Source organism: Peromyscus californicus, unplaced genomic scaffold (assembly GCF_007827085.1).
Source record: "Peromyscus californicus insignis strain IS unplaced genomic scaffold, ASM782708v3 Scaffold_11__1_contigs__length_118956290, whole genome shotgun sequence".
In the NCBI taxonomy this organism is placed as follows: domain Eukaryota; kingdom Metazoa; phylum Chordata; class Mammalia; order Rodentia; family Cricetidae; genus Peromyscus; species Peromyscus californicus.
The window spans coordinates 27,004,056-27,028,540 of record NW_026294402.1 but is presented as its reverse complement, the minus strand read 5'-3'; the positions used below and the strand labels follow the sequence as shown (position 1 = coordinate 27,028,540).

Genomic DNA, 24,485 nt, shown 5'->3' with positions numbered 1-24,485 from the left:
AAGGGGACAATGGAATAGAACAGGTTAAACTGCATCTGTCTTGCTGTGATAGATACTGATCAAACCCAGTTTGAAGAAGAAAGGGTTTATTTCAGCTAACCATTCCACATGACAGGCCAGCATCGAAGTAAGTCAGGGCAGAAATTCAAGACAGGAGCCAGGAGGCACAAAGTAAATAAGGCAGACACCACGGAGGAACACTGTTTACTAGCTTGCTCTCAGTTTGTTTTCATATACAATCCAGGATCACCAGCCCAAGGATGACAATGCACACAGTGGACTGGCTTGGCCTCCAACGTCAATCATTAATCAAGAAAATGCCCCCACAGACTTAACTACAAGCCAGTTTAATAGAAGCAATTCCCCAAATGAGGTTCCCTCTTCTAAGATTACTCCAGTCTGAGTTGTTGACAAAAATCTAATCAATACAGGAAGAAATATAGAAAGGAATAAACACTAAAGACCTTTCAAATAAAGTCATACAAAAACCTACCTACTACTGTAGAAGCTTACACACACACACACACACACACACACACACACACACACACACACACACACACACATGATAACAATGCTCCTAATAGACACTACATTTAACAAATAAAAAGCCCAGGGCTGAAGAGATGGCTCACTGGTTAAGAGCACTTGACTGTTCTTCCAGAGGTCCTGAGTTCAGTTCCCAGCAACCACATGGCGGCTCACAACCATCCGTAAATTAGATCAGATTCCTTCTTCTGGTGTATACATAAAATACATGAATAAATAAATCTTTTTAAAAAACAGATTAAATGGCGCACGCCTTTAATCCCAGCACTCGGGAGGCAGAGCCAGGCGGATCTCTGTGAGTTCGAGGCCAGCCTGGGCTACCAAGTGAGTTCCAGGAAAGGCGCAAAGCTACACAGAGAAACCCTGTCTCGAAAAACCAAAAAAAAAAAAAAAAAAAAAAAAAAAAAAAAAAAAAAAAAACAGATTAAAAAGCCCAATGCCAAGAATGGATTACTTCCTCTTTTAACCAGTGAGGTTCCATAGACCCCAAACATTAAAGACTACTGCCAATGCAATGATTACCCTCCAGAACTTGACAGTAAGGCTGTATTGCTGATGACATCACATAATTGAGTTATAGAATATGATGAAATCACTCTGATGCTATCTGGAAGCTTCGCCCTTGTTGGGTAGCCTTCACAGTTGGAAAGTGCTATACTAGGGGAGAAAAATAATCATCAATCTTACCTAGCTCTGAACCTGCAATAATGAATGGCCTGTCAAGACATGCCCAATAGTGACATGAACATCAAAGGAGTAACCAACCACTTTCTGATTGAATTTAAGGCCTCCTACACAAGATGCAACCCATACCTGCTATCAGTATCAGGGCTAAGACCCTGTGGTTAGACAGGTCATAGGACCTAGGAGAGAACCTACTACTATTATTCTACTAAATTGACTAGTTTGAACCAATTCCTGATGACTTATCATCATACCCATAGATTAATGTATCTCTCAACCCTTATCAGACAAGCTTCTATTTGTAGTAGATGGTGATTAACACAGAAACACAAAAATTGGTTCAAGTACAGAAGTAAGAAGATGCAGAATGCTCAGCCCTAAATGGAACATCTATATCACGCCCAAGACGGCTTTAATTTATGACTTTACAAGATCTGGTGTTAGCCTAGAATGCAAGAGTGCTGACTGAGGCAAAGAAAAATCTTTCTGCACCCTAACACATGACCTTCCCAAGGCCTGGGGATCATTAAGAAAGAAGGGGTTGAAAGGCTGTAAAAGCCAGAGGTGGTCGATGACCACAAGGAAACAGTGTCCTCTGGCCACAACAGGGCAGCTGAACATGTGACCTCACAGTGGTTGTGACAGCAATCACAGGACCTGTACAAGCTCCAGACAGACAAAATTCCACCATGGAAATGGGGAGTTAGCATGAAATCCTAACCCTGGGAAGAGCTGGGGAGAGAGGGATGTGATCAAAATGTAGGAGACATAATTTTCAAAGAACTACTAACTCACATGTTAGGGTTTATAAAGATTTTTCTCTGCCTCAATTGTTACTCCTGCTGATCTAGGTTGACACCTGGTCTTAGAAAGACGTTAATTAGAACTGTCTTGCTTTCACTAAAAAATAAAAATTAAATCTGTTAGAAGTAAGAACATTGTCCAAAATAGATTGCACCTCTTTGCCCCAAATCAATGAAGTCACTTGCTTCTGCTCTGTGGATCCCTGCAGTCCGAGATCAGGGAGGCAGCATAAATAAGGGAGTCTGTAGACTCTGAAGTAGACAGCATGTTAATTGTGAGTCTCCCATAAACTGGAGACCCCACAGGTACAACTGATATTTCCCCCTGCAGAATATAAGCTCTGAGTGACCAAAGGACACACAAAGTCAATTAACACAAAAAAGAAACACAGTAGAGCACATCTAATACAACTACAAATACAAATATGAATATGGATTTGTATTCACAACTCAAGTTATAAACACATGAGTGGATTTACTCTTATGTTCATGCCACTGTGCAAATTTTTATAAGGTAAATCTCCAAGGGTCTTATTGCTGTGTCAAAGATTACATGACTTTCAAATTGTGACAGATGTTGCTAAATTGACCTCTGATTTCCTATCAACATCAATGTAATCTATTCCCCATAGATGTGTCCACAGAGGTATTGTCAATTTTTTTTGCATTCTGATAGGTGACAAATGATCTTTTGTGGTTGTGTGTGTGTGTGTGTGTGTGTGTGTGTGTGTGTGTGTACACAAGTATGGAGTATGCACATGTGTGTGCATGTGCACTCCTGTGCATAAATGGAGGCTAGAGGACGGCTTCAGAAGAGTCCTCCACACTATTCCTTTGCACTCAGAGCTCAGATTTTTCAGCTAGCTAGCAAGCCCAGTGATCCTCCTGTGTCCACATACCTAAGACCAGGTTAGAAGCGTGCGTGGCACCACACCTGGCTTGTTTTGTGGGTTCTGGGACCCAGACTCTGGTCCTCATGCTTTCACAAGAATTCTTTCCCATCCAGCCATCTCTCCAGCCTCCCTCAAGGACTTTGCAATTTGCATTGCCCCCACTGTAAAGAGTTTGAACCTCGTTTACATATATTTAGGGACCTTTTATATTTGCTGTCCTGGAAATGATCTGGTCACACCATCTATCCATTCTTCTTTTGGGTTTTACTGTTTTGCAGGCTGGTGCCTGTGAGTGCTTGAGCCAGACTGGCTTTTCTATAACATGGGTCACAAACCCTTTCTATTTGATTATATTTTTTAAATCATATGTTTGCCATTCAGAGAGAGCGTGTGTGTGTTTGGTGTATGTGTATGTGCCAGATGTAGACACCCCTGCACACACATGTGGAGGCCAGAAGAGGCCCTGTAGGGTCTTCCACTTTCCCTCTCCACCTTATCCCTTTGAGACAGGGTCTCTCACCAACCTAGGGGTCAGCAAGCCCCTAAGATCTTCCTCTCTCTAGGCCCCCAACCCTCCCCAGTGCCAGAGGCACAGGAACACTTGGCCACAGCTGGTTTTTTTCATGGGTCTTGGTGAATCCAAACTCATATTACCATGTATATGTAGTAAGCACTCCATCCCATTAAGCCATCTTCCAGCCCCCTCAGACTTTTTTTTACATTATTTAATTTACCAATCCTCTGTGACTTTGTGATTTCTGAATTCAAAGTCATAGTTAGAAGCATAACACTCACTTGAAAGTTATAAAGGTTTTCTCTCAAATTTCACCCAAGTATTCATCTAGTGGTTACATGAATTTAAGAATAAATAAATAGAATTCTGCACCAAAACTTGAGGGGAAGCCTGGCATCTGGGCTGGTGAGGAAGTGATCACCACTGCCGTCATGGTTCATTCCAGAACTGCATCATTGATTTGTCCCACAAGATGAACATCAGCAAGTGTGGAGATCTGCCCTGGTCTCTGATCAGGGAGGACTTCAAATACTTCCAAAAAATGACCACAGCCTCCTCAGTGGAAGGTAAATAGAACCTGGAGGTTACAGGTGGGAAAACCTGGATCTCCATTCCTGAGAAAAAAATATGGGCTGTTAAAGGACAGAATTAACATAGTTCTCAATAGAGACCTCAAGGAACCACCACAAGGAGAGCTCATTTTCTTGCCGAAAGTCTGGACAATGCCTTAAAACTTATTGAACAACCAGAATTACCAAATAAAGTAGGCAAGGTCTGGACAGCCAGAGGCAGTTTTGTTTATAAGGGAGCCATGAATCAGCCAGGCCACCTCAAACTGTTTGTGGCAAGGATCACGCAGAAATCTGAAAGTGACATGGTTTTCCCAGAAATTGATTTGGGGAGATATAGACTTCTCCCAGAATACCCAGGTGTGCTTTGTGAGGGTCAGGAGGAAACGGGCATGAAGTATAAAACTGAAGTCTGTGAGAAGGACTGAAGGGCAGACGCTTTGGGCTTGACTTCAAGCTGTTCTCCTCCTAACAGGATGGTTTCGACAAGGCCGTGGGACTGCTGTTGGCTGTCAATCTACGAGCAAGTATTTCTTTAGGGAGGGGTAGTTGGAAGTGTTTGTTTCCTAGTGCCGGAGATGGAACCTGGGGCCTGGTGCATGCTGGGCAAATGCTGTACTGCTGAGCCACACCCCAGCCCCTGTATAATTCCAAACAATGTCTTCATTTCCCATTAACCTAACTAGGTTATATTAAGAATGCTTTAAGAAAGAAAAAAAAAAAAAAACAAGACTAAATAAACAAACCTTTGGCTCATGTGGAGTTGTTGGCTACTTTTTCTCCCTCGGGGAGGAGTGCTGTTGCGTCTTCCTCTGCCATCGCCCTCCTAAATAACGTCTCTTGCCCTCCTAAATAACGTCCCTTTCATCCTACCCTGAACTTGGCCTGGCCCTGCTTAGGCATCACAACAGCTGCCGGCAGCACAGACTTGAGGAAAGGCAGTGGCCTCTGCCTCCCAGACCGACCAGAATCTCCCCCACCCTCTGTGAATCTGAGCTGTCTGGGATGGAATGAGTTCGGGGTGATTACAAGGGACCACTGAATGCAATCCAGCGGTGGGGACCCTCAAAGGTGGCTGCCTTGTCCACTTAAAATTCTTGGAAGCACTGGGAAGAGTCGCTTGGAAAGGGAGAAAAATGAACTTTAAAGGGTGACGTCAGGGCTTCATCATGCGCTCTTGGCTGGTCCGACTCAGGGTGAGGATTTGGAGGCGCTGTGGGAGTATCCGTTCACTACTCTCCCCTAATCCTCTCAAATCGCCCGGCTCTACAGCTGTTGGTGCACCAGATAAACTATTTGTTCAATTATTCTTGGCCGGGAGAGGGCGGCTGGCCTCAAAGGCTATGGGCTTCATAATTCCGGCTACTTCAATCAGCCAGGCCCTCCCCGGGCTGCCCACGGGAGACAGGGCCTGTTTGAAGCCAGGGCGCGGGGCTGGTCTTCTTTCTGCCCTTTTCATCTCCACGCAGACGGCGGGGCGCGGACACCTCCCGGTGGACCCCGCCAGGGAGCAGCATCAGCCGCGGGCCCCGTGCCAATGCACAGAATCAAGGCGATAAAATAATTACAAATGAAAGGGAGATTAGCGGGCACTGTGGAGACAAATGCTTCCAAAATGGTTCTAGAAATCTCCTCGGTGTGTTCTCAAAGGGGACTTCACTGCAGCTGCCAGTTCCATGGCAATCGGGCAGCAGATGCCGATCTGGGAGCACTCTGGACACTTGTCAGAGCCACCCAACACCAGTCCGGGAGGGAGATGTAGGCTGGTCACCTTGGCATCACGGAAACGCACCGGCCGTGAACACAATTTTATTTTCCCCAGTTACAGTGCCCCTCCCCTTTTCTAGGCCTCTGCAGAGTCCCACTAATAAGTGGGTGACAGCTGCCGAGAGACTGGTCCTGTCTGGCAGTTGCTCTGAAAAATACTGGGGAGTGAGGGGGGGCGGGAGGAGGGGAGGAGATGAAGTCTCACATGGCTAAAAAGTCCTTTGCAGCCAAAATGGCCTCTCACTAGTCCGTTAATTTTTCCTCCAAACTTTATTTCAGTGACTTGTGAGACCAACACCAACAAATGGCTTGGGATAACTCTCCTCTTTCCAGCACACTGTCTCCACCACTTTCCACAGACTTCCGCCAATAAGTAAAAGGCGGAGGAGCCATTGACAGTTGTGATGACTCCAAACAAGCCCCAGGCCGCAGCAAAGAACCCTAGAACATCGCAGAGGGCCTCTCCACCTGGTGTGACACGAAGTCGAAAACAAGGCCTGGCATAGTCTGCAGGATATTTTCCCAGAGCTGGTGGCCAAGCACCTCAGCAGTAGTATGAAATGTGCGTAAGTGACCTCTAAATATGCAGCCAGTGGTCTAGTTGTTAATTCATTGGATAGTGGGGTACCAAGTACCCCCAACTCAAAATTCCAAAATATGAAATGCTTTGTAATGCAAAACTTGAACATCAACATGAGCCCCCAGTGGAAAATTCTACTCCTGACCTCACGTGTTCTTAGCAGGAAGTTCCAGCATTCATCCCCAAAGAATGCTTAAATTGTATGAACTATGCTAACACATGGCATTATGTAATACAGAAGAGCAGACATAGAAATGGAGTAAAAATTCTGTTCCATGTCTTTCCCTCCCACTTTTGAGATCCCAGCACTGCCCACACAGGCACAGCCCGGTGCACACCCGCCCACACAGGCACGGCCCGGTGCACACCTGCCCACACAGGCACGGCCGGTGCACACCTGCTCCCAGGGAGACTGAGCAGCTCCCAAGGTCTGAGGCTTTGTCTCTGGATTAATAACTTTCTCCATCTTCCATTACATGTGGCCACCTTTCAGGTAGAATTGTACGTGGAATCCAGATAGGTAAATCTCAATCAAAATAAAGATGCCTGAGTAGAACAGGTTGATTCCATGGGGTCCCCAACTTCAACATCCTACATTGGGTCGGAAGTCTCCTGTGGACAGAGCTTAAAGTCCCTCTGCCTTAGGTATTCTTGAGCCTGTGGTATGATGGGTTTCCTCCCCAGTCAGATTATAAACTAGTCACAACCAGCCACACACCCACCTCTGCTTCTGGTGCTGTTGGGTAACTGTTTCCTCCAGGTCGGACATGACCACAGCCATCCTGAGTCAGGGCATCTTGGATGACCTACACAAGTCTCTGATGAGGTCAGAGTGGGGCTCCAAAGCCCTCACAAGATCCTCACATACTCCTCCCCTCTCCTAGGTTACGTAAGAGGCAGACAATCACTGTGGCGGGACTCTCCAATAGTGCAACCCCCCAGATATCATCCAGAGGGTCTCTTCAGTGGTATAGCTACCCATATGTCACACAAGAGACTCTTCGGTGGTGTAGCTACCCACACGTTGTTCACAGGACTTCTTGGGAGTATGACGCCTTTGAGTCACCCATGATCTTGTAAGTAACTCCCATAAACTCATTGGTTCATTAAGCTGAACTTTGCCAGTCCTTTCTTTAGTCTTTCTGAAAGGGTTCTTCCAGCACAATGGTATCCTAGCAGTCGGGAGCCAAGCAATACCACAAAGTCACACCATGCAACAAACCCCACACAAGAGATTTATTGGGGAGGAGAACAGAATAGTGGCTGCCTCTGACTGGAAACAGATAGCAGGAGGCTGGGGGAGGGGAGGGTTTTTATAGGGCTTTTGGAACATGGAACATTTTGGAAATGAGCTAGTAGAAAATTACAATATTAGTTGCCAGCCAGCAGGGAAGACTCCTGGGGGCAGGCTCCCCCACCAAACCTCCCATTGGACCCTGCAATCTACAAGACCCACACCCTACCCCAAACCTACTCAACCCCCTGCAACACCAGTGGCTTCCTGAGACACAGACTCTGCCAGCTCTCATTGGACCAAAAGGTGAGTGACTCTTCTGCCACCCAGAAAGTCCCACCTCTAGGACCTAGGCCCTGGGACACAACCAATCCCCAGGAACCCCCACACATCACTGCCCCAGTTGCCAGCCAGCAGGGAAGACTCCTGTGGGCAGGCTTCCCACCAAAACCCCCCATCGAAAAGTACAGTATTGTTTGGCCGATAACACTGAGTCAAGAGGGCAGGGGTTTCCAAGTCTCAGAATCTCTGGGTCGGGGTGCTTTTCCCTTGACCCTGGTCTCAGCTTGGGGTCAAGTCAGGGGCAGGATGTTCTTTCCTCTGCCCTTTTCCCCTACACTCTCAGTACCCTCTTATCTGGGGTGAACAGATGTGTCTTTACCTCTCCCTGTAGTGGGTATTCATTCTACCTATGACCTTGGAGTACTAGCCCCTAGAGTGTGGCCTCTTGGACAGCTTAAGACTTGAGAGGTACCTACGTGACCCCCTTCTCTGGTGCACTCTTGAATGGTGAAGACCAGACCAGGTGTGAAACAGTGTAGGACCGGTTCTTAGCCTCCCAGGGACTCTGCAACTGAAATGGCCATATCCCCTATCAGTGAGTTGATACCCCATAAAACCCCTTAATAAATAGATTCATTATCGGTATCTGTGGGTTTCAATTCCTGCATTATCTCCCTGGAAAGTCATGGGACATCTATCATCCTTGGCTCCTATCCCTCCTTCACTTTCTCATTCAAATCACCTGCTCACTTGTTGTGATGTCCCTTTCAAAACCTACTGGCTCACAACTGCCAAGTATGAGGTCCTACCACAGGAAACTCCCCCAAGCTCTTAGACGATTAGCCACCAAGTAGGGAGCCCACAGAGGCTCTGGGGTGGGCCCACACTGCATTAGTGAGGCTTTGAACTACAAGGGACAGCAAAACTCGCAAAACCCATCTCAAAGCTAAAGACACAGCCAGGAGAAGAAAATTCCAGGACTGTGTGTCTATGGCTCTGTGGTGCATGTCCTGTAATAGGTTCCTCCCATTCCTGCCAGGTTGAAACTCTCTATCCTAAAGAGAAGCTCTTCAAGACAAAAAGTAAACTTCTCAAAACAGCTTCAGTGAGTCCCCGAAACTGACCAGATTCACTACCCTCCCCCAGAGAGTATCTAAACACTCAGACTGCTAAGAGTCATACTCAGACGAGCCCAGCCCTACCTGGAAGACACTATGACCAGCCCCACTGTTTAGAAGAAACAAAGACCAACAGAACCACCTAGAAGAGGTTTAGACCAACTGATGCACCTGAAGAAGACACTCCCGACCTGTTGAGCTGCCTGTAAGTTATTCAGTGTGCTCCAGGTTCCCAGCTGTGTGAGCTGTCACCAGGCTGGGGTGAGCTTTGGTAGTGGGCTTTGAGTCATTTCTGCTCCTTGTAAGTAACCTCTCACCTATTCTCCTATAAGTAACCCCAATAAAACTCAATGGCTCACCAAGTTGGACTTTGGTGGTATCAGTACTTTGGTTTGACATGGGCTCCCTATTTGGATGAGTAGACGTGTGTGTTGCGTCTCCCCAGGGAAAGTCTCATACAACCGTGCACCATGGTGGTGTGTCTTCTGAAGTGTCAATCCTTTCTCAGGTCTGGAGACACAGTGGCTATTCACTATTAGTCTGGCCTTATAACTTCACAGGCTTCTGGGGGAGGTAAGACCAGCTCAGAGGAGTGGAGTTTGTTGACCTGAACTCAAGTCCTCTGCAGCCATGGTACAGAGTCATGGCAGACCTAGGTGGGGGAAAGCTAGCCCACATTTGCTTTGGGAATATTTGCTCAGTGGAATGAGACAGCCCCTGAACCTTGGCCTCTTTCCTTACAGTGGAAAGGCAGCGATCACCTAAGCTCACACATGATCTACCTGTGGAGCCCGAGACACGCCCCAGAGCTCAGTGGTGGAAGTTGTGTTCTCCACATTGACACAGACGTTAAAGCAGTTCGGGGAGTTGTCATTGTCGGGGTGGAAAAGTCATAAATCAGTTCTCCATGGTCCACCACCTTCTGACCGCAAATCAAGTTCTGACTCTCCCAACGCCTTCCCCAGCTGGTCGTTGCCCGCTGAGCTCTAATGACAGACAGCCCCAGACCCTGTTCTTTAGCTTAAGCGTTTGGCTTCTGGCTCCACGTCTGATCACAAACCCTTGAGAACAGAGACCATACCTCATCTTGGTCAGTATCTCCCTGGGTACTGGTCACAACAGTGGATCCTCATGTACCAGTGAATGCTTTTGAAAGGAATAGAAACTACATCAAAGGGCGTGGGCTAGCCGGGAGAGGAGAGGCAGAAATGACCAGCCGTCTCCTGATGGCTGCGTCCTTGCCTAAGTGCCAAATGCTGTTGGAAGCAAGTGAGTTATTTATCTGCTTTCACAACCATCTTTTGAGGTGACCTGTGTCACAAAGGAGGTGATTTAATTACAGACAAGAAATGAACTTCCTAATGTCATGCCTCAGCCAAAAGTCAAAGCCTGGATTTGAACCCAGGAAGTCTAGTTCCCAGACCATGCTCTGTCCTGTGTCCTACAGCTGCAGAGGGAAAGCTGTCCTTTGTGAGTAGGGAAAAGTCAGGAGGACAGAGAAACAGAGGGAAAGAAAGTGGATGCTTACTAAGAAAAAAAAAAAGGCACTCTTTGCCCAACTCAACTCTCAATGCCCGTCAGCACCTTCGGCGTAAGGACAGTATGCCCAGGTACTGAGCCCCAGCTCTGCCTCTGCTTACTAACAAGGCCATGTATAGTACTTTTGCTCTGCTACTCTGCCTGCAATGCATCTCGCAGAGGCCCGTCCTGCCTCTGTGTGAATTGGAAAAGGGTGTGAGAGGGACAGAGAATATGCATGTGACAATGGCAACCCTATCTGACAGGAGAATCCTCTCTGTCCTAGACAGGCAAATCAAGCACCCCCATTGCCTGTGTCCCTTCTCACTCTTTTCAAACCTTGCGACGCTGGCTTACACAGAGATACATGAGGTACCAGAGTCTCAGGCCTGCAAACACAACCCAAGCCACCGGACTCCGCCACTCTGCGAGAAGTGAGTGACCTGATGGCAGATGTGGTGGCACACGCCTGTAATCCCAACCTTGGGGAGGTTAGAGCTGAAAGGTCATGAGTTCAAGACAAGCCTGGGCCACGTAGTGAGACCCTGACTCCAGACAAAGGAAGGTGGAGGACAGAAAGGAGGAGAGACGAAGAGGATGGGGGGGGGGGGAGTTTGCAAACACATAGCCCTAGAACTGATGGGGAAAAGAGGGTTTTTTATGTAGTGTGTGTGTGTGTGTCTGTCTGTCTGTGTGTATATGTGTATGTCTGTGTCTGTGTCTGTGTGTATATGTGTGTCTGCGTGTGTGTATGTGTGTGTATGATGAAAAGGCATCAGACCAATTGCTTTATACTAATAAGATGTCAATATAGTTCAAGAATGTGAAATGATGTGTGTTTTAATCCTCCCTCCATCCACTCAGCGAATACCTGTAGAGTATGGCTGCTCTGTGCTTGGCTTTGCTCCCCAGGCTGTGTGGTGAGGACAAACACTAAGGCGAGTGAGCCCTTGGGGAGAGGAGAGTTTGCAGCTAGACCTAGCCAGGTGACAGGGAACTAATTGTGTAAGTTTTAGATGCATGGGACAGATTTCTATAGAGGGACTCCAGAGTGGAGGCTTACATCTATACATGATATAACAGTATAGCACAGCACAGCACAGCAAGGTCTTCTCAACAGCCCTGCAAGGCGGGCTTTCCTGCCCGCACTCCGTGACTGTGAGGCTGCCCCATGAGCACTGGAACCACCCGTAAGCACCTCAGCCTCTGCCCTTCTACATCCCAGGCTGTTGGCAGGGTCCACCCAGGACCCAAACGCTGTCAACGAGTGAATCAGTGACGACCATTTCTCCTCCCTTCCTCTGTCTCCCTACAAAGGAGACAGAGACTTGGGTAAGGTATGTTCTAGAAGAAAATCCTGTCACATACGACATGTATCAACATGGATGAAGTCGTTTAGCCATGGAGGACAGTGTGGTTGTGTGACTGCACTTACAAGAGGTGTCCCTAGCTGTAGGTTTTGTGGGAGGGGAAAATAGAATGGCGGCCATTGGCAGCTTCAGAGAAGGGAAGTGGGAACTTGCCGGCAGGTGTAAGGTTACAGTTACAGAAAGGGGTAAGTTCTAAACATCTGCCCGCTGATAACACCTAAGGTTTTAAGATGTGCCCAGGGCTTTTAAGATGTGGTGTTTATGGCATTGTGCACTCAAAACTTGTTAAGAAGTTGGGTCTCAGATTAGTGGTTTTAATCCCCAATAAAAAATTAATTTAAAAAAAAATAAGGAAACTTGGAGAGGTGGTGGATGTGACATTTACCTTGACTGTAAGGATGACTCACAGGTAACAAATGTCCAAACCCACGGGATTGCGTGCATTAAATATATGCCGTTTTTATATCAGTTTACACTGCAATAAGCCTATTTAAAAGGTGACATGTTCTTAAATTCTCCATTCAAAATTTCCTGCAATCCTTCTCTAGCATTCAAATGGGCCAACTCTTATCCAGTTCACATCTATTCATGCTTGATGAATTTCCCCCTCTTCTCTCCTGCCTATGAGAAACGAGTTTTCCAGTCAAAACCCTGTGAAGGTGAGCGGAGGGCTTAGTCGGTACTCCCTGGCTCCAAGCTAGAGCGGCCTGAAGAAGGAGGATGCTGTCAGCCTGTCTCCACCCAGGGCTATCTGGAGGACAGTTTTAGGGGAAATGTCCTGAGTTTTGTTTCATGTCACAGGCATCCAGCATCCACTGAGGCCAGAGCAGCCTCACTGAGGTGAGGGGATTCGTGCAGGCTGTGACTTTCTTGCCAACTTACTTCACTTAGCATGTTTCCCAGATTTATACATCTAAACAACACAGGCAGTTCGTGCTAGCCGTGGATGGCGTGTTCACAGACAGCAACTCTGTGTCTCAGAAACCATCTTCCACTGACAGACCAATGTCAGGATGGAGTGGGGCACCCCCATTGATCATTGTACCTAGCTTCTTCCGAACGCCCTTCATGCCTACTTTTCCAAGGCCTGGCACCCTCGCTCCCCTCTGAGAATGGAAAGAGCCCGAGAAACGAGGCTACAATACTGTTGTGAAATGATCTATCTTGAACAAAGACGCAGCTCAGAGGACAAGAGGGATGAAGGCTGCTGCAAGGAGACCCGAGCACAGGCTGTAGGAAGCGCTCAAGGACTAAACCTACTGCAGTTAGAAACCCTAGCTGTTTAGAGGCTCGAGAAAAGGAGCTGAGAATCCCTATTACAGAGGAAAGGAATATGATGGCTTTGGCTTTCCTAACTTGGTGCTAGATCAGTCAGGATCTCGCCGCTAATTATCCAGGCTCAACGCGGTGCCCCCTGGTGGCCGTATGAGGTGTTTCCTACTACAAAAGTGTGGAAACAGCACCATCTACAGGAGATTTATTACATGCTGCCTTACAACAAACATTTCAGTTTGCTCGCTTTAACCTGGCACTTGTAAAACAAAACGAGAGTGGAACTAAAAAGCAATTCTTTAAGAATGTGTGCTCCGCGTCATACTGAGGTGTAAACATCGGGCTTTGCGTGGCCATGAGCAAAGCGTGGACTCTCAAGTCAGGTGACTGGATGGAGTTGTCATAACTTTTTGAGTTTAGTAAAGTTACTACCTCAAAGCTTTGCTTTTTCTTATCTGTAAAGAAGTGGGTATGTTTATCTTGCAGTATTAGACCAAAGTTTAAGTGAAATACTGCACATAAGATAAAAATCAAATGTGTATAAAGTAAGTTACAAGGTGGGTATAATAAATGGGCTTCAAATTACAACAAAAAAAATCACCTAGAAATTTTGGGGGTGTTGTTGAAGTTGTGAACTATTTTCTAAATATAAACTATTTCTAACATGAGTTTTATCAAATGAAAAACAAAAAAGAACTCTGTGAGTATTTTTTTTTTTTAAGAGGGTAGCCTTTCCGCTCTCTAGAGTGATTGAGTCTGACCCTCCTCCAAAAGTCAATCCACCCCCGGGCACCAAGCCTGAAAACAAGATTCTGCCAACAGAGGCTCCACAACATGAACTGAACATCTGCCCCGTGCTAGACACTCCAGAAGTGCCTTTATCATGGGGGAGTTTAAAGATCCACCAGAGAGGGCTTTGCCAAGAGTATGAGAACGTCTTCTTTTATAGTTTCTCAGGCACTTTTGAGATTAGTCAGAAAGTCTCAGCACTGGGAACAGCATGAGCTGATTAGGAGAAGCTTCTGTGGTGTATAGTGAACTAGTACTGAGCAAGAAAAAGGCCAACAGCCAAGGAAAGCACAGTATGGTGAACATCGAATCTGATGGGAAACATAGTGCTGTGTTGTCATAATGTTCTAGAACAATAAGATCTTCTGAGTACAGAGGGACACTAGGTGTGTAGGGGGTGAAACTGGCCTGAATCCTGGCCTGGAGTTTGGTTACACGGGTGTAAACAGGCAGGGTTTTCCTGAGTCCACTGGACCCTCTGAAAGCAGTTTTTGCAATTTCAAGACATTTGCAAGTTGGTTCAAATTAGAGTCATAGACTCTGCCATAGTGGAAGTATTTACACCACAGAAGTCATTAAACACTATCAAGTGGGGTTTCTTCATCCCACTAGAGAACCAAATATTTAGCATACATGTACACAACCGTCAATTTATTCATCAAAGCCACCAAATGGCACAAGACCTATTGTATAATGCTGTATGAAAATTGTATCTCAAATAATTATACTCAAAAATATGCCTCTCACTTCCAGAGTTTGCCGAACGCAGCTGGCGCCCAGTACTGGGCTGTGACTTAAGAGAAATTGAAACGATCATTTCTGAAACTGAGCAGCAAAACCTAAGAAGTGTTGAAGGATGAAGCTCAGAGATGGTCCTGGCTGGTTTTTTTTGTCAACTTAACACAACCTCTAATTATCTGAGAAGTGGGGGCCACAACTGAGAAAATGCCTCCATAAGACTGGGTTGTATGCAGACCTGTGGGCACTTTCATAGTTAGTGATTGACATGGGAGAGCCCAACCTATTGTGAGTGAGGCTATCCCTAGGCAGGTGGTCCTGGAGTCCATAAGAGAACAGACTGAACAAGCCCTGGGGAGTAAGCCTGTCCCTTGATGGTTCCCGCTTCATTTCTTGCCTCGTGTTCCTGCCCCGAGTTCTTTCCATGATGGACTGTAAGGTGGAACTGAAGGCTGAAGTGGACCCTTTCCTCCCCAAGTTGCTTTTGGTCATGATACTTCATCACAGCAACAGAAACCCTGACTAAGACAAAGACAGCATTCTACCTGCTATACTGAAAACTGTAGGTTCCATCCCCAGCACTGAAGAAAGTTTTTTTTTATCCAGTCAAAACGGAGCTAAAGCAAAAAAGCAGATCCAACACACAGCTTCAGGGAGAGATGCAGAGCAGGACCAACCATAGAGAGTTGCCGCCCAAGCTGTAGATTGTTAACCTTCCCTTGGTGAGAACCTAGGCACCATTCCAGAACCACTGTCTGTCCTCTGTCATTTAAAATGAATGTTAATTCTTTGTGTTTTATGTGCAGGAGTGCCTTGCCTGAATGTAAGCGTGTGCACTGCATGTGTGGCTGGTGCCTGCAGAGGCCAGAAGAGGGCATCTGATACCCAGGGACTGGAGTTAAGGATGGCTGTGAGCTCTTATGTGGGAGCAGAAAACGTAACCCCAGCCTTCTGCAAGAACAGCTAAAGATCTTAATAGAAGGCTGTCCCTCAAAGCAGAGAGCATCCTTTTTCCCAGATGGCCTTCAGACTCCATCTGCGACATGAACTCTGCCCAGAGTCTACCCTGCCCGTGTGCCTTGAAGAATTTGGAAGTCAAGTTCTCAAAATATTTCTTGCCCACCATTCCACATAGCTATCCATCAATATGAAGGAAGGGTTAGTTCCAAGTACCCAAATCCAGAGATGCTGAATCCATTGATTGCATGAGACCTGTGCCTGGCTTCCCATGAACTGCATCTCTTAATTACTTTAACACCTAATACAATGTAAATGCTATGTAAATAGTTGTTATACTGTATTGTTTAGAGAATAACAGCAAGGAAAGCAACCTGCACATGTTCAATAAAAATTCAAATTATTGTTCCATGATTGATTGACTCCATGAATGCAGATCCACAGAAGCAGAGTGGCAACTGAATATGTACATATAGATGCTGTATTGATTCTGTTTCTCTGTGTGTATTGGCCTTCTGTACCGCAGCCTTGTTCAGCACACCAGTCTAGGAAGGTGTTTGCAGACTCCTCGTGCCCTGGTTTGCTTTAATTGTCAACTTGACGCAAGCTAAATTCATCTGAGAATGACTCAATAGAGGAATTACTTAGATCAGAATGGCCTATGAGCACATCTGGGGTGGGGGGTGTCTTGACTGATGCAGGCTGGCCCAGCTTATTAACAGCAGCATCCCTAGGCAGGTGGTCCTGGGTGTTACCAGAAAGCTACCTAAGGGGCTGAAGAGATGGCTCAGAGGTTAAGGGCACTTGATACTCTTGCAGAGGACCCGAGTTTGGTTCCCAGTACCCTCATTGGGTAGTTCACAACTGCCTATATCTCCAGTTCTGGGGGATCTGATGCCTTCTTCTAGCTTTTACAGGCACTAGGCACTTACATGGTATAAATACATACATGCCGGTACACATACACATAAAATAAAAATAAATGAATTGCTGTGGGATGTCTTTCTATATGCTGTGAATATGTGTTGCTCTGACTGGTTGATAACTAAAGCTGCATTGGCCTATGGCAGAGCAGGATACAGTTAGGTGGTACCTTCAAACTAAAGATGAGATGAAGAAGGTTGGAGTCAGACACCAGCCTGCCACCCAAGGAGCAACTAGATACCAGCAGACCGGTAACGCCATGGCCACATGGCAACATTAATAGAAATGGGTTGAGTTAAGTTATAAGAGCTAGCTAACAAGAAGCCTGACCAATAGGCCATACAGTTTGTAAATAATATAAGCTTCTGTGTGTTTACCTGGGACCAAGCTGTAGCTGGAGAATTTTTCTCCAGCTCCCACCGCCAAGTCCCGCCAGTCCCAGAGCCCACTTATAAAATAAACACACAGACTCTTACATTATTTAAACTGCTTGGCCATTAGCTCAGGCCTATCATTGTCTAGCTCTTACTCTTATATTCAGCCCATTTCTATTAATCTTTACTTTGCCACGTGACTCGTGGCTTACCGGTACTTTACATCTTCCTTGTCTTGGCGGTGGCTCCAGCAGGTCTCTCTTTCCTTCCTCCTTCCTCAATTCTCCTCTCTCCTTGTCCCGCCTATACTTCCTGCCTGGTCACTGGCCAATCAGTGCTTTATTTATATAGAGCGATATCCACAGCACCAAGCAAGCGGCTGCAGGATGCAGGTGGGAAAGATTCGTCCTGACTGTGGGGGCTGGACAGGACTGAAGAAACTTCCAGCTACCATGAATTTTTCTTAAAAGAAAGAAAGTGAAGCATGAGCATGACTGAGCCAGCAAGAGTGTTCCTCCATGTCTCTGCTTCAGGCTCCTACTTGAGTCCCTGCCCTGACTGCCCCCAATGATGGACTATAAACTGGAGTGTAAGCCAAATAAATCCTTTCTTCACTATGTTGCTTTTGGCTGTGGTATTTGTCACAGTAACAGAAATCAAAGTAGAAACACCTGGGGATTCTGGGCAGATACCCTGCTCACTGGGAACAGGAGCTGGTGCACCTGGGGCGGGGTCCACAGCCTAGGGTGACAGGGCTGCATCTCCCTTATCACATTAGGAACTTCAGAGACACAATCATTGTCCTAGACCCTTTGAGAAGCATAGCTCCTAAGAGGCAGAAACTAGATATAAATCTTCTTAGTCATGTGATAAGAGATTAATTAATACCGTTGATTGGCCATTGGTAAGGATAGGCCCAGGCAGTGAGGCAAAAGGCAGACAGGACAGACAAGGACCCCAGATAGGTTAGCCCATTTCTCAGTAGGGCCAGGCTTCAGATAAAGCAGGAATCTGCACTTCGATTGAGGCTAGAACCTGAGCAAGAATTCAAGGTCTGGCATCTTGGTAATAAGCTATGTGTCTTTGCTTGAGGAGTCGGGGAATGTTCTGGCTAGATCTCTTTAAGAGGAAATAAGATGTCAAACATAAGTTGACCAAGTGCAGAGCCCAGGGCACTGGGAACACAGCAGAAAGGAAGCCTTGCCTTGTCTGCAGTCTTCTGGGACACTTTGTACCTCTTCCTGGGAGCTCCACTCTCAGACTGTAACCTCAGTGAAACAGAGGCTCCCACACCCAGAGAGTGCCATGGCATTGGTGCCCAGGAGCTTCAAGTTCTGATACACAGCATACAAAATGTTCCCCCAGGGCTCCCAGAAACACTGGGTAAAGACTCCAGAGAGGCGCGAGACTGCAAGAGAACAGGGTGTAAAACCCAGTGAAACTGAAGTTATTAACTCATGGTAAGCTTTTTCTACAAACCTGTGAAGCTAAGAGAAAGGGAAGTTCCACCTTTGTCCCTCTAGAACATTCTGCAAGCCTCCTCCACCACGTATGATAAGATGTGCCTGCACTCTGCCATCACTGGAAACTGTGACACTGTAACCACCTATGAAGTTGGCAAAGAACAGTTAGACTGTCGCCTGATTAGACTGCCTACAGGTCACCAGACCCCTCACATCACATCATTACTATATTTTTTGTCACCTTATCAAAGGCTCCAAACAGCTATTCCCAAGTCCTCCCCGACTATAGAAATCGATGTTTACAAACAAGTCTAACTTTTTTTATGTGTAGGGGAATTTGCTTGCATCTGTCTGTGCACCACAGGCATGAAGGGCCTGCGGAGGCCGAAGAGAATCCATCCCCTGGAACTGCACTCACAGAGTATTTTGGGAGCTGCTATGTGGGTGTTGGGAACCAAATCTCGGTCCTCTGGAACAGCAACCAGTGCTCTAACCTACAAAGCCACCTCTCCAACCCCAAGAAATTGCTCTTTAAACAACACATCAAAACACCATTAATGCTCCCAATAACCCACACCTTTGCCTCTACCCCTTCCTTTCTGCCTCTCCCTCCACCTCTCTCCCACTTCCTATTTCCTCACTCACCTCCTCTCAAAACTTCCCTCCCACCCGCACTCATCCCCATCCCTCCTCCTCTTTCCTCCCCAGTTCCCTACACCAACACTGAGTATATATCAGAAACAATTCAGGTCTCAGGCCCTCCAAAATCCTGCAGCTCAATTCCTCGTGGCTTCCTAGCTGCCCCAGCTCCTGACAGACTCAGGTCTTGTGTGTTTAGCCTGGGATACATGTGAAAATCTGGAAACTGGTAATGGGCTACTGGGAGTACATTTAGGGAGTGGGGATCATAGATTATAGGTGAGCTGGATATAGAGAGGGAGAATGTCGGGGACAGGAAGGTTCAAGATGGGAGTGAAGTGATAGAGATTCAGAAACAAGGGACTAGGGGAAGGCTTAGACAAAATGGAGGGTGCATGAAGAAGCTACCTGGAAATCTGTCATCTTCAACTCAAGTAAAAATATGATAAAAGAGGATAGTCGAACATGTTATACGAAAGGCTAGAGAGGATACAGAATACTGAGAGCCAAAGGTTTAAGTGGAGATGACAAGTTAGTGAGGGAGATGAAGGGTAGGGGGTGAGTTAGCCAATCCTAAGGATATATGAAGAAGTCTCATGAAACCGCACTAGTTTGTAAGCTAATTAAAGTATTTTTTAAAGGCCGATATGTGTGGATGATACTGCTCCCGAAAGACAGGGTTATTAAATGAAAATCTTAGTACCAGGCACAGGTTATATCCATATGAGTTATTGGTCAGAGAGGCCCCAGAGGCATCCAAAACATGACGGGTTGCTGGCATTGCTGTGTTTGCCCATCATAACTAGATAGTAAGATTATTACTAAAGACATCGCACAGTTGGAGAACATAGAAAAATCAACCCTGAACTTACCAGGAAATCTCTCTCTCCTTCCTGGCCTGCTTTTATAGTTCTGGAAAGTGCTGTGCAGGCTTCCTGGGGAGAAAAGACGTCAATGATCTTACCCGGCACTGGATCCTTCCAGCTACAGTAATGATCTGATGGCCAAGGCATGTCTACTGGTGTGACAGTGGTGTGACTGTCCATGGAGTAACTACCTGCCTTCTTGATTGAATCTGAGGCCTGCTCCATAGAGGGTGATTCATGGCTGATATTGTAAACATGGTCAACATCCAAGGCTAGGGAAGTCAGAGGCTGGAGGGGGGATCTATTGATGTTGTTTAGCTAAACAGTGATGTTGTCAAACCACCTTCTAAATATTTATGTTTCTATTCACAGATTTGTTCTGCTCTTGACCTTGGTCAGAGAGAACTCTTATTGCAGAGAGCAGTGGTTAATGCAGAGACTCATTAAATGTTGAGACTAACCATTTCAAGTATTCAGCCATAGATGGAACCGCTATATCGACACTACTCCCTGCTGACTCAAGGAACGTCTGGGAAGAGGGAGCGGAAAGAATGTAAAGGGTGGAAGCTGGAGTGCCAAGAAGGGCTAGCCTCTACACATGACATGGCTGTAACACACAGCAGCCCACAGCGGCTTTGGTTATCCATACAAGACCTCCACAAGATCAAAAGAACTAAAATTTCCACCCTGAGGGTGGCTGGAGAGAAGACTCAGCATTGGCTGCTCAAACCCAGAAGACCTGGGTTCAATTCTCAGCACCCACATGACAGCTCACAACCGTCTGTAACTTCCGTCTCAGGGGATCAGATGCTTGTCATGGGCAGGCACCTAGCATGCCCCAGGATACATGCAGGCAAAATACCCACACAAGTAACATAAAAATAACTAAAATCATTTTAAAGCTCCAGTAGGGAGTGGGGAGGACTCCCAATGCCGATGCCCCACTCCTAGACACAGAGCTAATGGCAGCTGATGGCTTCTGAAGGAGAGGCAGTCACTTTTCTTGGGGGATGGGCATTGGTTGGTTGTCCAGCCCCAGTGGATGAAGACACACACATGTGAATATAGGTAGCACTAATTGGACTTGTTGGGTTATAAAAAAAAATATTTTAATCCAGGGGCTGGAGAGATGACTCGGTGGTTAACAGGACCTGAGTTCAGCTCCTAGCACTTACGTTGGGAAACTTACAACCACCTGTAACTCCGGCTCCAGGGAACCTGACACCCTCTTCTGGTTGTCTCAGGTACACACACACACACACACACACACACACACACACACACACACACACGACACTCAGATATATACACATAAATTTTTAAAAATCTAAATAAATTTTAAAAAGACATGAAGTCGGAAGGGAGATATGTGTTGGGGGGACAGGGGAAGTTGGAAGAACAGGGGAGGGGGGTGAATATGACCATGATACACTGTATATATGTATGAAATTTAAAAAAAAAAAACTTTTAAAAGTCTCTCTTCTCTAGGAAGCAGCACACCAGAACTTCTTGCTGCGACTACTTGGTATCCACTCACCAATCTCTCCTCACCCCTTCCTAAGGCCTCTTTAGCAGCCACTGGAGCCGCCATGCTGCTCTCGGTTTCTATGAAGTCAGCCTTTGCAGGCCTCCAACAAGAGTGACATCACCGACTTGTCCTTCTGCACCTGGCATAGTTCTCTTAATGCAGTGACCCAGGGCTCAGCCACGCTGCAAATGACAGGATGTCATTCTCTCAGGGTGAATAGCATTTCCCTGTGTATAATCTTTTTCTCCATCTGCTCACCAGCTATGTGCAGTCGCTGAAGGGGAGGAAACATAGACTAGACGTCTGACAAGGCGTTGATGTCCAGAATACAAAAATTCCACATACTCAATAGCAAATAAATAAAATAACAAAGTAAATCTTAATAGCCATTCCTCAAAAGAAGGCATACAAATGGCCAACAGGTATATGAAAAAATGTTCAATGTCATTAATCATCAGAGATTTGTAAACCACAGTGAGGTACCACCTCACTCCCCTGAGTCATTAACAAGAAGTCTAAAAGTAAGAGTGTGCAAGGATGTGAGGAGAAAAGAACCTTTGAACACTGTTGTTGGAAAAATAAATTAGTACATTACCTACTATAGAAAACAGTATGGAGATAACACAAAGAATTAAACGTAAGAATTTTTTAAAATCACCTGCTGAGTCAGCTCTTTGTGTGAGTGAGTTCAAAGCTAGCCTGACCGATATAGCAAGTTCCAGGCCAGCTAGGGCTATATAGTGAGACTTTCCCTAAAAAAAAAAAAAAAAAAAAAGAAAAGCTGGTTCAGAGACATAAGAACCTCTGTTAACCACACACTCAGGAAATTCAGATTAAGTGTCATGGGCCTACATGCTGAAACCTGGCCAACAGCAGACCTCTAGACGATGGGGATGAAACTTTGAATCAGAACATCCAGTATTCAGAGAGGTGGAAATGTAATCATAGACAGAGTCTGCAGGGGACAGAGACAGCTTCCAAGCAGCACACCAGATACTAGAAAAGGGTTTCACAGAGGCTGGACTGGGATTCACGACTGGACTCCTAAGAGATTCCCAGGGGTGTGGCCAGCATATGCAACTGGTTCTGAGAAGCACATCCCACTGGCCAGAAGCACATCCCAAAGAGGGCCTCTTGGCAAGAACAGCATTTACAGAATAGCCCCTGAAGGACCACCCCCTTCCCGTAAATGGTGTGACCAGCATTTATGATCCAACATCACAAAGGAACACCCAGGGCTAGGATAGGCATCTAGGATCCTGGCCAGTATTCTACTGTTGAGAGGAGCACTGGAGATAAACTGTGGTACCCAAACACCAGTCTAGCAGAAGATGACACCTAAATTCTACTACCACTCAATCCCCCTTGAACACTGCAAACCACTCCCACTGAAAGAATATATATATATGTTTAATTCGGGAGCTGGATGTTTGCTATATAAGCACGAGGGCCTGTGTTTGTATTCCTAGAACTCATGTAAAGGGTAGGAGTGTCAACACTTGCCTCTAATTCTGGCACTGGGAGGTGTATCCTGCCTGACCTGCTAACAAGCCGGTCAGTCTAGCTGAAATGGTAAGCTTTGGATTCAGTGAGAGAGCTCACTTTTAAATGATTAAATTAGTAGATAGATAGACAGACAGACAGATAGGTAGAAAGGTGGCAAAGCAATTGAAGAAATATATCTTGATATCAATTGCCATATAAATCTATGAGGGCAAGTCTCTCTCTCTCTCTCTCTCTCTCTCTCTCTCTCTCTCTCTCTCTCACACACACACACACACACACACACACACACACACACCTGAATAAAATAAAGAAGTCTATACAACAAGATATGAAAGCATAATTCAATGAGGAGATACTGTAAATTAAAAATTCAACAAGTCAAAAAAAAAAGCTCATGAAAGACTCATCCACACAATGGTTGACAGGGAGAACAGAACAGCAGGCCTTGAAGACAACATAGATGAATTGGAACATCAGTCAACAAAGACAAATTAATAAGAGGGGACAAATGAACATTCAAGATTTATGGGACAATATGAAAAGACCAAATCTGTAAATCATGGGCATACATGGAGAATAATATCTTGCTAAAGAAATAGAGAACGTTTTTCAACAAAATCACAGCAAATAATTTTCCAAATATAGATTTTTTTTTAAATGCCCGACAAGACACAGGAATAATCTGGAACCCAAAACAAATGAGCCCAGGAAATAACTTCTCTAACCCATAGTGTAGTTAAAACAAAGAAAGTATATGGAAAGCTGCAAGAGAAACCATCAATTTGCACATAAAGACAGGCCCATCAAAGTAACAGCAGATTTCTCAACACACACTTTAAAAGCAAGGGGGCTGAGAGTGCTGCATTCAAGTTCTGAAAGATGATTGCTGCCATCCCAGACCACTCTACCCAGCAAAACTTTCTATCATAATCTGAGCAGAAAGAAAACATTCCCATGATATAAACAGGCTGAGAAAATCCCTGACAACTAAACAAACTCTTCAGAACAGAGATGGAATCTTTGAAGCTAACAGAAAAGAGGGATGCATTCAATTTAAAAAAAAAAGAAAGAAAGACACTCCCAACTAAAACATTCCAGGTCCAGATGAATTAACTCTGAATTCTACTATATCTTTAACGAACTAAGGTCACATTATTCCATGAAATAGAAGAAGAAGGAATGTTACCAAACCTTCTCATGAAGTCAGTACTACTCTGATGCCAAACCGAACAAAAATATAACAAAGAAAATTATATGGTGAATACAGGAGCAAATATTCTCAATAAAATATCGAATTCACCTTTACAGAGAAAATGAGGATACTGAAAAGAGAAGTTAAAGAAGATACCAGATGATGAAAAGCCTTTTATGTTCCTGGATTGGCAGAGTTAACATTGTAAAAATGGCTAGATCAACAAAAGTTATCTACAGATTTAATGCAATCCTCATAAACTTTCCAATGATATTTGCCACAGAACTAGGAAAAGCAATCCAAAAATATATCTGGAAACACCAAAGGCCATGAATAGCCAAAGCAATCCTTAGCAG

General features: G+C 45.6%; 1 pseudogene; it reads left to right on the top strand.

The window, feature by feature from the left end:
- The first annotated feature begins 1,275 nt into the window (after positions 1-1,275).
- On the top strand, positions 1,276-4,440 carry LOC128102498 (dihydrofolate reductase-like; annotated as a pseudogene).
- Positions 4,441-24,485: the final 20,045 nt, after the last annotated feature.